Genomic DNA, 12,894 nt, shown 5'->3' on the forward strand with positions numbered 1-12,894 from the left:
TGTAATGCCAGCTACAGGGTAAGTGTTCAATATTACATTAAAGTCATCCACTATTATTATCGTTTCTTTGTGGAAGGACACTATGCTAAGGCAGAGAGAAGGCTCTGTGAAAATAAACACAGTTCCATCCTCCTCAGAAGTTGTCGAATAAGTGGCCCAAAACTGCTTTCAATTTAAAAGATAGAAATTATTTCAGAGTGAGGTGGTAAGGGAAATCTTGCTCCCCAGTGAATCTGAGCTGGGTGAGTGGATGGGGGGATTTAATAGGTAGACAGTGCTGTACTTGGAAAGAAATTAAGTAGCTCATACGTATTTATTACTAAGAAAGAAAGAATGAAAATAAATGAATTAAGCATTCAACTCATATAGTTAGAAAAAAGACATCAGAATAACCCAAGGAAAGCAGAGGAAGGGATTAAGTAAAGAAAAAGAACATAAATGAAAGGATCAGAGAACTTAAGAAACAGAACTAACAAAAGAATGAAAAGGTCTGGACAAGTACAAGTTACAAAACACTAGAGAACTAGGTACATAGAGAGTCCTTCTAATCTCCAAAGCTGGGAACATTTGAGGGTTTAGCTGCAAAAGAAACCTGAAAGAAAATCCTGGGGATATTTGGCTTAGAAAGAAAACCAACAAAATAGCTGAGGAATCATCCCATCACTGGGGAGGAAAAGCTGAGTGTTGTGGTCACATCACCAGGCCCCACAAAATGCCAACTAACTGCAACTTTGCTAAAGTTTGTGGATTATGAATGAGGAATGAATAAGTAACTGCCAAACTGAGAAATCTCCTGGCAGCTGGGCTTGGCACAGTCATTTGGCCATGCACACACATTTGTATGGGCTGGTTCTTCACCCTTGAACTTGCCCCAGTGGTAAAGACACTGAGCTCAAATAATACATTAATACAACAGAAAGTGTGAGTCAAAAAGAGCTTTAAAAATGCTTGTATGTTGGGGCTTGCCCTCTAGAACTCCTGAAGAGGCCAGATCCAAAGAAGTCTGAGAGAAGACCATGTGGAGAGAGGGCCAGCGATCTGAGTCGGTCCAGCCATTCCAGCTGAGCTGCCAGTTGTAGCCACAGGACTCTCTAATCCACCACCAGGGGTAGGTGGATTAGAGAGTAGAGAAAGAATTTCTCCTTGAGCTACTAGAAAAATAGAACTGTCATTACCTGAGATTGGAAAAACTGTAGGAGAAACAGGTTTGGGGAGAATATCAGTGTTGTTTGGGGTAAGTTAAGTTGGAGATGCCTTTGGGACATCCACAGGAATTGATAAGGAAACAGTTAGATGTACAAATTTTGACTACATAGTAGAGGTCCAGGCTGGAGATGTAAAATCTGGGAGTTGTTGATATATTTAAATTCATGAGCTAGTACAAAGTCACTTAGGGAGTGAGTTTAGACGAGAGGAGAAGAGGTCTGAAATCTGAGTTCTGGGGTTCGCCAAAATTTTGGGATGAGGAGGAAACACTGAAGGAGTCTGAGAGGAGAGGCAAGTTAATTAGGAAGAAAACAGGTGAGTGCAGTATCTTGGAAGTCGATGGACTGTATTTCAAGAAGGAGGGAGTGATTAAATGAGTCAGATTCTGCTGATAGGACTGAGAACTGACTGAAATTATTTCTAAGCGTAAAAAAAAAAAGATTATTTTTCATTTACAATGCGTAGATGAAAATATCAGAGAATAGTTTTGCCAAGAATCCCATAGCTATTCAACAACTGAATTAGTAATTTCAAAAAATGTTAGGTGAAATATAGAAAATGCTTTCTCTGAGAGGGAATTCTGGGAGTAGAATTCAAACTGTCCAGAACAAGGATATTAGAGAAAAAAGAAAGAGAAGATCTAGACAAAAGTAGGGGAAGAGAAAAGAAGAGGCACAAAGAAATGAAAATAAAGGGCTCTATTTAACAGCCCTTGAAAGAGCCATATGAAAAGATGTTAAATCATACTTATGACAAAGGAAATGCAAATTAAAACTATAGAGAGATACTATTTCTCAACTATTAGATTGGCAAAAATCTGAGTTTGACAATGTAATGTGTTGACAAGGTAGTGAGGAAACAGGCATTCACATTTTGCTAGTGGGAATACAAAAATGGTACAATCCATGGAGAGAGAAATTTGGCAATATCTAGCAAAATTTCATATACGTGCACTTGTCAATCCAGAAATTCCATTTCTAAGAATCTAACCTAAAGATACACTAGCAAAAATACAAAAAGATATATACATAGGGTTGTTCAATGAACACTATTTGTAATAGCAAAAGAGTGGAAACAATCCCAAAGTCCATCAGAATGGTCAAATAAATGAGGATCCACTCATATATTGGAATACTACGCAGCTGTAAAAGCAAATGAGAAATATCTCTGTAGAGTGCTATGGCATGATTGCCAGTGAAGAAAAGGCAAGGAGGCAAAGCTGAAGGTTATATACTACCACTTAACCAGAGGGGGGAGGAAGATATGAATATATCTTTATGTTTTAGAAAAATAGAAAAAAAATTTAAAAATAAAATAAAACATTAAAATTTTTATTTTATTTAAACAAACAAAAACTGATTACCTCTAGGGGAAGGAAGAAGTGGGGCAGAAGGAATGGGGCAGATGGAGATCAGACTTCTCTGATTGTACTTTGGTTTATACGCGTGACTTTGTTAAGTATGTAGCAAGACTTAATTTTTTTTAATGTTTCCAAAAGCAAGCCTTAAAAGTTAAAGGCAAAATGAAACAAATGAACATGGCTGTGTAATGACTTGGTTCTGTCTATTTTTATAAATTGCTACTGCTCTTTGAATACCTTGCAGAAATCTAAGTTGCTTCCTTTGTTACTGAGGTAACGCATGTTCTGAAGTTTTTTCTTGGAATTTTCCATACCATCTCACATAGCTCACTTTGTCGTTCCTGCCAGACGACAAATACTGTAACTTGGCCATAGAACATACTTCCTCACTGTTTTGTCCTAGCCTGAGGCATTGCTTGTCCTTTAGGACAAAACTACTCCTATCAGAGCACTGACTTCCCTTCAGAGAGGAGACACTGTGTTATTCCCCTAATCATGCCTCGTCGGTTCTGAAGTTGTGGTCCATCCAGGGCATTTCTGTCCCAGGACCCAGGGATAGGGTAATCATATGCCCCTGAGGGTAGTCCTCCTCCTTGAAATTCAAGAGTTTTCTGGGTCACAGGATTTGGAGCTGCACACAGCTAAATTTGACTCTCACAAGCTGAGGGACCTTGAGCAAAATAATTAACCTCTCTTAGCTTCAGTTGCCTCATTTATGAAATAGGGGGAGGGTGATATTAATCCTATGGGGTCGTTGTGAAATTTAAATAGGGTCGTGTACGTAAAATGCCAGGCATATGCTAGGTGCTGCTTCTCTTCTCCTTGCTCTGCTTCCCTCCTCTTCTTTCCCACCTTCTTTTCATTCAATCTTCCCTCCACCTTTTTCTTCATTAAACAAAATAAATTAGACTAGGAAACTTTTAAGGTTCTTCTCAAACTCTGAGGTCCTTAGAAGTATGGATGAAGTGCAGTGCATTCAGATGGAGGCTTGGCCACTAGAATTAGAAATTCAAAGATAAATGTAGTAGAAATGTGGGTGTAGAGGTCAATGGTGATTTTAAGTGAAGAGGCTTTTAGGGGTTAAAAGCACAGAGGAATGGGTTTCTTGGTGGAAATACTTTAGTCCCAATAATATTATAATTGTGCAGATTTGTCCAAGGGAAGAGAGGAAGTAGGGAAATAAGGGAAGGACAGAAGGAAAGAGAAAAATTGGAAAGAAAGGAGGAGGTTAACATTTAAAAGTCAGATAACAACAAGTGTGGGTGAAAATATGGAGAAATCTGAGTTTTCATGCACTGCTGTTGGAAATGTAAAATGATTCAGTCACTTTGGAAAACAGCCTGATAATTCTCAAACAATTAAACATAGAGTTATCATATAACCCAATTTCTCTCCTAGGTACACATTCAAGAAAATGGAAAACATATGTCCACCACACAAAAACTTGTACATGAATGTTCATAGCAGCATTGTTCATAATAGCCAAAAGGTGGAAACATTTCACATGTTCATCAATGGATGAATGGATAAATGAAATGTAACATATTCATACAATGAAACTTTTTATTTGGCCATAAAAAGGAATAAAGTACTGATACATGCTATAACATGGATGAATCTTGAAAACACTATGCTAAGTGAAAGAAGCCATATATTATATAGTTCCATTTATATGTAAGTCCAGAGTAGGGAAATCTATAGAGACAGAAAGTAGATTAGTAGTGTTTGGGGCTGGGGAATATGGGGAACAAGGAAGATAGGGTGGTAATAACTAAAAGGTACAGAGTTTCTTTTTGAGGTATGAAAATGTTCTAAAATGGAGTGTAGTGATGATTGCACACCTTTGTGAATATATTAAAAACCACTGAAGTGTACACTTTAAATGAGTGAATTGTATGATGTGTGAAATATACCTCAATAGCCATTAAAAAAATCAATCAATATAATTCACCATATTATCAAATTAAAAAGAAAAACCATATGATTATCTCAATAGAGGCAAAAAATCATTTTATAAAGTTCAACACCCATTTATGATTAAAAACTCAGAAAACTAGGAATAGATGGGAACCATCTCAATCTGATAAAGGGCATTTATAAAAAACATAAGCTAACATCACAGTTAATGGTGAATGTATTCTCCCAAATGTGGGGAACAAGTCCAAGATATCTGCTGTCATCGTGTCTCTTTAACAGTGTTCTGGAGCTCCTAGACAGTGCACTAAAGCAAGGAAGATTGAAGAAGAAGAAACAAAACTGTCTTATTCACAAATGAGCATGTATATAAAAAGTCATAAGGAATCTACAAAAAAAGCTACTAGAACTAATGTGTTCTGGATTCAAAGTCAAATACAAAGCAACATTGGTATCTCTATACACTAGAAACAGACAATTGCAAATAAAAAGTTTTTAAGATGCCATTTGTAATAACATCAAAAAATATTTGGGGGTAAATCTAAGAAATTGAATACAAGAACTGAATATTGAAAACTACTCATTTCAGAGAAAAATTATAGAAGATCTAAATAAATGGAAAGACATACTATGTATATGCATCAGAACACTCAGTTTGGGGCTTCCCTGGTGGCGCAGTGGTTGAGAGTCTGCCTGCCGATGCAGGGGACACGGGTTCGTTCCCTGGTCGGGGAAGATCCCACATGCCGTGGAGTGGCTAGGCCGTGAGCCATGGCCGCTGAGCCTGCGCGTCCGGAGCCTGTGCTCCGCTACGGGAGAGGCCACAACAGTGAGAGGCCCGCGTACCGCAAAAAAAAACCCAATAAAAACAAAAAAAACACTCAGTTTGGTTACAATCTCAGTTCTCTCCAAATCATCTATAGATACAACATAGTCTCAATCACAATCTCAAAAGTTTTGTTTTTTAAATGAAAATTAACAAGCTGATTTTAAAATTTGTAGAAATAAAAGGAACCTAGATTCGCCAATACAATTTTGAGAAAGAACAAAAATGGAGAACTTTACCTGATTTCAAGACTTACTATAAAAAAAAAAAAGACTTACTATAAGGCTGCAGTATTTAAGACAGTGTGGTGTTGATGTAAAGATAGGTATATGGATCAATGGAACAGAATAGAGTCCAGAAATAGACTCATACATAGGGTCAATTCATTTTTGACAAAGGAGAAAAAGATAGTCTTTTTTTTTTTTTTTTTTTTTGCGGTACGCGGTACTGCTGTGGCCTCTCCCGTTGCGAGCACAGGCCCCGGACGCGCAGGCTCAGCGGCCATGGCCCTCGGGCCCAGCCGCTCCGCGGCACGTGGGATCCTCCCAGACCAGGGCACGAACCCGTGTTCCCTGCATCGGCAGGTGGACTCTCAACCGCTGCGCCACCAGGGAAGACCCAAGATAGTCTTTTTAACAGTGTTGCTGGAATAATAGGATATCCACGTGGAAAAACATAAACTCAATTCTTACCTCATGCCATATGCCATAATTAACTCAGAATGGATCACAGACCTCCATGTAAAAGTTTAAAATGATAAAACTTCTACAAGAAACCTAAGAGAAAATCTTTGTGACTTTTGTTTAGGCAAAGATTTCTTAGATAGGACACAAAAAGAATGAACCATAAAAGAAAAACATTATAAACTGGAGTTTAACCAAAATTAAAAACTTATGCTCTTTGAAAAACAATGTTTAGAGAATGTAAAGGAAAAACATACACTAGGAGAAAATCTTTGCAAAATATATATCTAATAAAAGGCTTGTATCTAAGATATGTAAAGACCTCTTACAACTCAATAATAACAAAACACACAACCTGATAACAAAATGGGCAAAAAATTTGAACAAATACTTCATCAAAGAAGCTATATGATTGAAAAACAGGCATATGAAAAGATGCTTAATATCACTAGTCATCAGGAAAATGTAAAATAAAACCATAATGAGATACCAGTGTATACCACCAGAACAGCTAAAATTTTAAAAACCAGGTCACACCAAATATTGAAGAGGATTTGGGATAACTACAACTCTCATACATTGCTGATGTGAATACAAAATGGTACAACCACTCTGGAAAAGTTTGGCAGTTTCTTGTAAAGTTAAATGCACACCTACCAAAAAAACCAAGCAGTCTCTCTCCTAGGCATTTACTCAAGAGAAATGTAAACATACTTCCAGCATTAATCTGCCGGGGTGCCGTAACAAAATACGATAGACTGAGTGGCTTAAATATTTATTTTCTTACAGCTCTGAAGGCTGGAATTCCAAGATCTAGGTGTCATTAGGATTGGTGTCTGGTGAGAGCTCTCTTCCTGGGCTGCAGATGGCCACTTTCTCACTGCATCATCACATGGCCTCTTTTCTGTGTGTGCATGCCATCATGACAGATGTGACATGTTGATTTTTTTTACTTTTCTGTTTCATTTGAAAAAAATTTTAATGAGCATATATAATTTTTACCCCCAAAAAATCACCTTAAAAAAAAACCCCAACAAATCCCATCTAATATATCACCTTAAAAAAAAAAAAAAAAAAAAAAGACAGGGCTTCCCTGGTGGCACAGTGGTTAAGAATCCTCCTGCCAATGCAGGGGACATGGGTTCGAGCCCTGATCCAGGAAGATCCCACATGCCATGAAGCAACTAAGCCCATGAGCCACAACCACTGAGCCTGTGCTCTACAGCCTGTGAACCACAACTACTGAAGCCCGCGCGGCTACAGCCCATGCTCAGCAACAAGAGAAGCCACTGCAATGAGAAGCCTACACACTGCAACCAAGAGTAGCCCCCACTTGCCGCAGCTAGAGAAACAGAGAAAGCCTGCACACAGCAACAAAGACCCAACGCAGCCAAAAATAAATAAATAAATAAATAAATTTATTTAAAAAAAAAGACAGTGGATTTTCTTCAGCTTTTTAAAACTTTACTGAAGTATAATTGATGACATCACTCTTTTGTTATTCATGAATTAATTTTAATCCAATTAGCATTTACTGATGTTCTAGGAATGTAGCAGCAGTGAACGCAGCAAAACGTCTATACTCAAGTTTTCTTTCCCGTATATGGAAGGGAAAGAGGATAGTAATGAGTACTGTGAAAAAAATAAAGAAGAAGAAGAATAATAAAGCAAAGGAAAATTTAAATCTGCAGGCAATTCTTTTAAATATCACTATCTCTTCAGTGAGCATTTGCAATATCTGCCTCATCAAATACTCTCTACAACAGAATGAAGTGACAAAGAATGAAGTGCAAAGTAGAAGAGCTGGGTCCTAGTCCTGCCTCAGTCACTCATTAGCTCTGTAAACTTCGGCAACTACTTGACCTTTCTGCGCCTCACTCTCAACAGTAAAATGGAGATCACGCCTGTCCCAGAGTGGTGGTGAGGCTCTTACTTAGGATCTTAGTGATGTGGGCACGTTTTATCATTATGTAAACAAAGGCTCTGTCTCCAAATTATCTCTTCAGGCAAAGCTTGTGATTTGAAATTGTAAGTCTCTTTCTCTTTATTCCCTACCACCCCCATTTTCGACTCAAGGTTTTAAAGATTGCTATTAAAAACAAACGTCTTTTAAGATAGCACATTAAGATACTATCACCTAAAATATATTTATTATAAAACAGGTTTATTAAAAAATAACTTTTTAAAAGTCAGTTATTCAAGTTAGTCTAAGCAGCAGAACTGTGATGCCTCAGGGCACAGTGAGATTGGGGTTTGGATATGGTGGCGGAGAATTCTAAGCTGCTCTGAAGATCCTGTGCCCAGACTAAGCCAAATTGAGGGATGGGAGAATGGTGACAAAGAAACCAGGAGGAAAGTTGTAAAGCAACTGATGATGGGAACCTGAGATAGGGGAAACCTGTAATGCCTGAGGCTCCAAATCCCCACTCTGCATGAAGGCTGCCCCTCAGTCATGTGTTGCAGTTCCTGAGACACACAGAAGGAGGCGCCATTCCTGAATTATTCCTCCTGCTCCAACCCCCCAGTAATCAAGTTCCTAGTGATAGGACTTATCACTTATATTTCATTTTACAGTTTTGTGAGCACTTTCTCATTTGGTCCTTATAACTAGGTGATAATTAGAGGCTGGTTCTATTATCCCCATTTTACAGATGGAAAACTGAGAGTCAGCCATTTTAAGTGAATATTCAATGTCAGACAGGCAGAGCTAGTCTTTCAACTCCTGACCCAGTGCCCTTCCCACTCTGCTGTCTAGAGTAAAGGAGGATTGACAAATATAGCTGAGAAATGGAGTTTTATTTTTTTCATTCTTTTTTTAAAAATTAATTTATTTCATTTATTTTTTTATTTTTGGCTGTGTCGGGTCTTCGTTGCTCTGTGCGGGCTTTCTATAGTCGTGGCGAGCAGGGGCTACTCTTCGTTGTGGTGTGCGGGCTTCTCATTGTGGTGGCTTCTCTTGTTGTGGAGCACAGGCTCTAGGCACACAGGCTTCAGTAGTTGTGGCTCGCGGGCTCTAGAGCGCAGGCTCAGTAGTTGTGGCGCATGGGCTTAGTTGCTGCATGGCATGTGAGCAAATGGATTGTCAAATACAAGAGCTCCTGACAAAGGGAAAGAAGACCCACTCTAGTAGCCAACCTATGCAGAGAATGGCTTTGGGAATAGTGCTGTTCTTAGGAGAGTTGGAGGTCAAGTTGAGCTCACCCCCAGGTTTCAAACATACAGTTAAATTTAGCTTTGTTGGGTTATTCTGTGGTCAGGGCCATGAGTTGAGCTTGGTCAAGGGGAAGGAAGGGTATAAGCAGAAGTGGGTTGGGCACCTGCCACTTTTCCGGCTCAGTGCCTCTCTTCTGTGGACATGAAAACACCCAAAGTAACCCCTCGGTGGCTACCACTTGGGAAGCCTCTAAAATGATTACTCTTGACAAAGGCTGAAAAGGCCTGGTATATTGTCAGAGATCTAGGATGCCTAGGCAGCCTCTGCTTGCGAGGAACCTAGTGTAGAGACACAAAAGTCTCTGAAACAGTGTAAAAGTTTGGCCAGAGAATGTTTTCCCACATCAGTGTATTAGTTTGCAATTGTTACCATAATGCTCTGTAACAACAACACTCATATCTTAGTGACACACAACCAGAAACATTTGTTTTCTTGCTCACAAGTCTACAGGTTGGCTTGGCCCCCTCTGGGTTGAGGCTGCTCCCTGGTCTTCATCATTCCAGGCCCAGTGGCTAACAAGGTCATGGTTGGCGAATGACATAAGCACAAAAGAGCAAGCCAAACCTCACAAGCACCTTTAAAGCCTCTGCTTGTGTCACAGTATCACTAATACTGCACTGGCCAGAGCAAGTCTTGGATGCCAAACAGGGGGATGTACTCTAGCCTAGTGCAAAGTCCTTTAGCAAAGGACGTGGATGTAAAATTCTAAAACATGGAGGGAATGAAGCATTGGGAGCAATGACCCAATGTTACCACAATTAGTAATCTGGCAATAAACATTATTATGAATAATATATAAAAAGTAATAAAACGATAGCTAACATCTACTGAGTCTTATTAAGTGTTGGGCACTTTTGTTAAGTACCTTGCATGTATTAACTCATTTAATCCTCACAACAACCCTATGAGGTAGATACTAATACGATCTGTATTTTACAGACGAAACAACCAAGGCATAGTGGGGTTAAGGAAGAATTAAGATCACACAGTAAACGGCGGAGGAGGGCAATGACAATTATATTAGAAAGGGACACTGTCCATTTCCTCTCTCCCTTTTGTGTCTCTCCTACTCTTCCCTGCCCCTCCCCAACCCTGTCCCTCCTTTTGTGTGTCTTGTCTTGGGAAATGACATCTGGTCACCCAGACCAGAACCCTTGGACCCCTCTCACCTGCTGCCTGCCCCGTGTGTCAGCCATTAGGTTCTACTGTCTGTACCTTCTTAACTCCTCCCGATCTGCTGCCTCCTCTTCATCCTCTGCCATTGCTTCCACTCACAGTCCTGCCACTTCTTTCCCAAGGGACGCCCTGCTTTTAGTCCTGCACCCTGAGTTTGCTGCCAGAGGGATTTTTGCAAAATGCAGATCTGGCTAGGTCATTGTCCTGCTTAAAAAGTTTCTGTAGGGCTTCCCTGGTGGCGCAGTGGTTGAGAGTCTGCCTGCCGATGCAGGGGACATGGGTTCGTGCCCCGGTCCGGGAAGGTCCAACATGCCGTGGAGCGGCTGGGCCCGTGAGCCACGGCCGCTGAGCCTGCGTGTCCGGAGCCTATGCTCCGCAACGGGAGAGGCCATGACAGTGAGAGGCCCGCGTACCGCAAAAAAAAAAAAAAAAAAAAAGTTTCTGTATTCCCTGGAGCTTTTAGGATAAAGTTAGCCTAGTATTCCAGGCCTTTCATTTTCTGACACTCTGCCACACTTCAAACCAGCTTCCCACACTACCTGCAGTCCCACGAAGTTTCATGACCTTTTGCCTTTGCATATGCTGCACCCTCTGCCTGGATCCTCTGCTCCCCTTCTTCACCTCATCAACTCCTGTGTATCTAGAGTCTTACCTTTTGGGAAGGCTTCTCCAGTCTCATCCCTGTGCTGATTAGACATCTTTTCTCTGTGCCTCCAGTAGACCCTGCCATAGTATGTGGCATTTACCAGGCTACAATTCAATATTAGATTCCACTGTCTGCTTCTCCATCATTATATATATAATTCGTGGACCCCCTGCTTCAGAATCACCTGGGAAGTTTGTTGAAAATTCAGGTTCCTGGGACCTATCTTGGTCCCACCAACTCAAAATCTTCACAGGGTAGAGCCCAGGAGTCTGCATTTAGAAATTTCCTGAGAAGATTCTGACTTGTGCCAGGATCCTGACCACACTAGACGAAACAGCGGCCATGCTTTCTTGTACTTCCAGCATCTAGCATAGTGCCTGGCACAAAGTAGGCACACAATGAATGTGCTGCGAATGAATGAGTGAAATGGGCAGCACTGGTCAAGGCAACACAAATAAAAAGCGAATATTCGGCTACTGCGATTCCAGATACCAGCAGATGGCGCTGTGACGACATACATGCTTTTACGCCGGGGAAATTTTGTTTTACAGGAATTCAAGACTAAACTGCTGAGTAATTTAATTTATTTTTTCCTACCCAGTTTGTCTACCATTGTCCCACTTGCATGAATAAATTGCTTTCTGAAGGCATGAAGACTTAGACAAGAAAAACAAGTGGAAAGAGGCTGGTCACAGAAAGCTGAGCAGGTAATGAAAGAGAAGGGAAGGATATTCTAATTACCCCTATTCCATCCTCCTGATGGAAAGCTGCTCCCAGCGCGCGCTAAGTGTTGTGAAATTACCCAAAGCATTCAAAAGAATAAGCCATTTCAGTAAGAGGGTGGAGCCATCCTGTAATTCTGTTAGTCATCCACGTTTCCTTTACAGACTGTCAAATGCCTATGTGACTAACCTTTCAAAGTCGTTTCCCTTGCAATGCAACGTCTGAAAGCCTGAGTCTTCCTCCTGGGCTGAATACTTGATTCTCCCGAGGTGTTGGAAGTGAGCCTCACAGTCTAGAAGCCAGGGGCCCCATAGCCCACTCTTGCTCTCCTTTCCAGCCTCCCCTCTCGACCCCCAGGGGCATCCACGTGCACAGAAGTGATAGGGCTGGTGTGGGGCCCTGGGAAGACTATCAGGCAGGGCCAGAGCTAGAGGCTGAGCTGTTTTCCTCCCAGCACGGAGCTTTCCACCGGAAGCCCTCGGCAGGGAGGGGGGCGGGGTAGGGGCTTCTGCCCGAGGCCCTCCGCGGGGAGGATGGCTGGGGAGGGGCTTCCCAGCGCTCTGCAAAGCTGGGGGGAGCAGTAGACACAGTGATAGACGCAAAGACAGAGAAGCAAAACCCCTGCCCTCAGCGCAGTCTCAGTCTTATTGGGAAGGCACAATTTAAAGGCATCACAGTAGTTTCGACACGGTGGGAAGAACTTTCAAGTTCTGAGGGACCCAGCATAAACTAGATGGAAGTGCTTAAAAGGAATGAGAGAAGATACAGTTTCCCTTTCTCTTTCTTTTTACTCCTTGAACTGTCAAGCTCAAAACTCATTAGGTGGGGAGCTAAGCAAGTTGGGACTTCCTGGCCGGCTCCTGGTCACAGCAGCAGGCGGGAGCATCCTCCCAGGTCTCCCACGTGGGTTTGGTTGTCCTCATGATGAGGGGTAGGCCCACAGCCACCTTTGGATGGGGCCAGTGGCTGGGAGATTGGAGACCACCAAGAAGGAGAGTGTCAGGTGGCAGATGTTCTTGTCTTTGTCCAGTGTCCCCTCCCCCAAACCGGGAGGAAGGGCATGTCTGGGCCCAAGGGAGCTGTCCCCTGGAAGCAGGAGAGCCACGTCTGCCCCAGCTGTGGACAGCACCGATGGTCTCTGGCCAG

General features: G+C 41.6%; 1 protein-coding gene across 1 annotated transcript in view; it reads left to right on the forward strand.

Moving 5' to 3' along the window:
* The window catches only part of RCL1 (RNA terminal phosphate cyclase like 1), a 90,470-nt gene continuing 77,576 nt past the window's right edge, over positions 1-12,894 (forward strand). The window contains exon 1 of the mRNA XM_082656312.1: positions 1-18. The gene's annotated coding sequence lies outside the window, so the exon portion shown is untranslated. The remainder of the gene's footprint in view (positions 19-12,894) is intronic.

The sequence above is a fragment of the Grampus griseus genome (genome assembly GCF_964374135.1).
Source record: "Grampus griseus genome assembly, chromosome: 6".
NCBI classification, from domain to species: domain Eukaryota; kingdom Metazoa; phylum Chordata; class Mammalia; order Artiodactyla; family Delphinidae; genus Grampus; species Grampus griseus.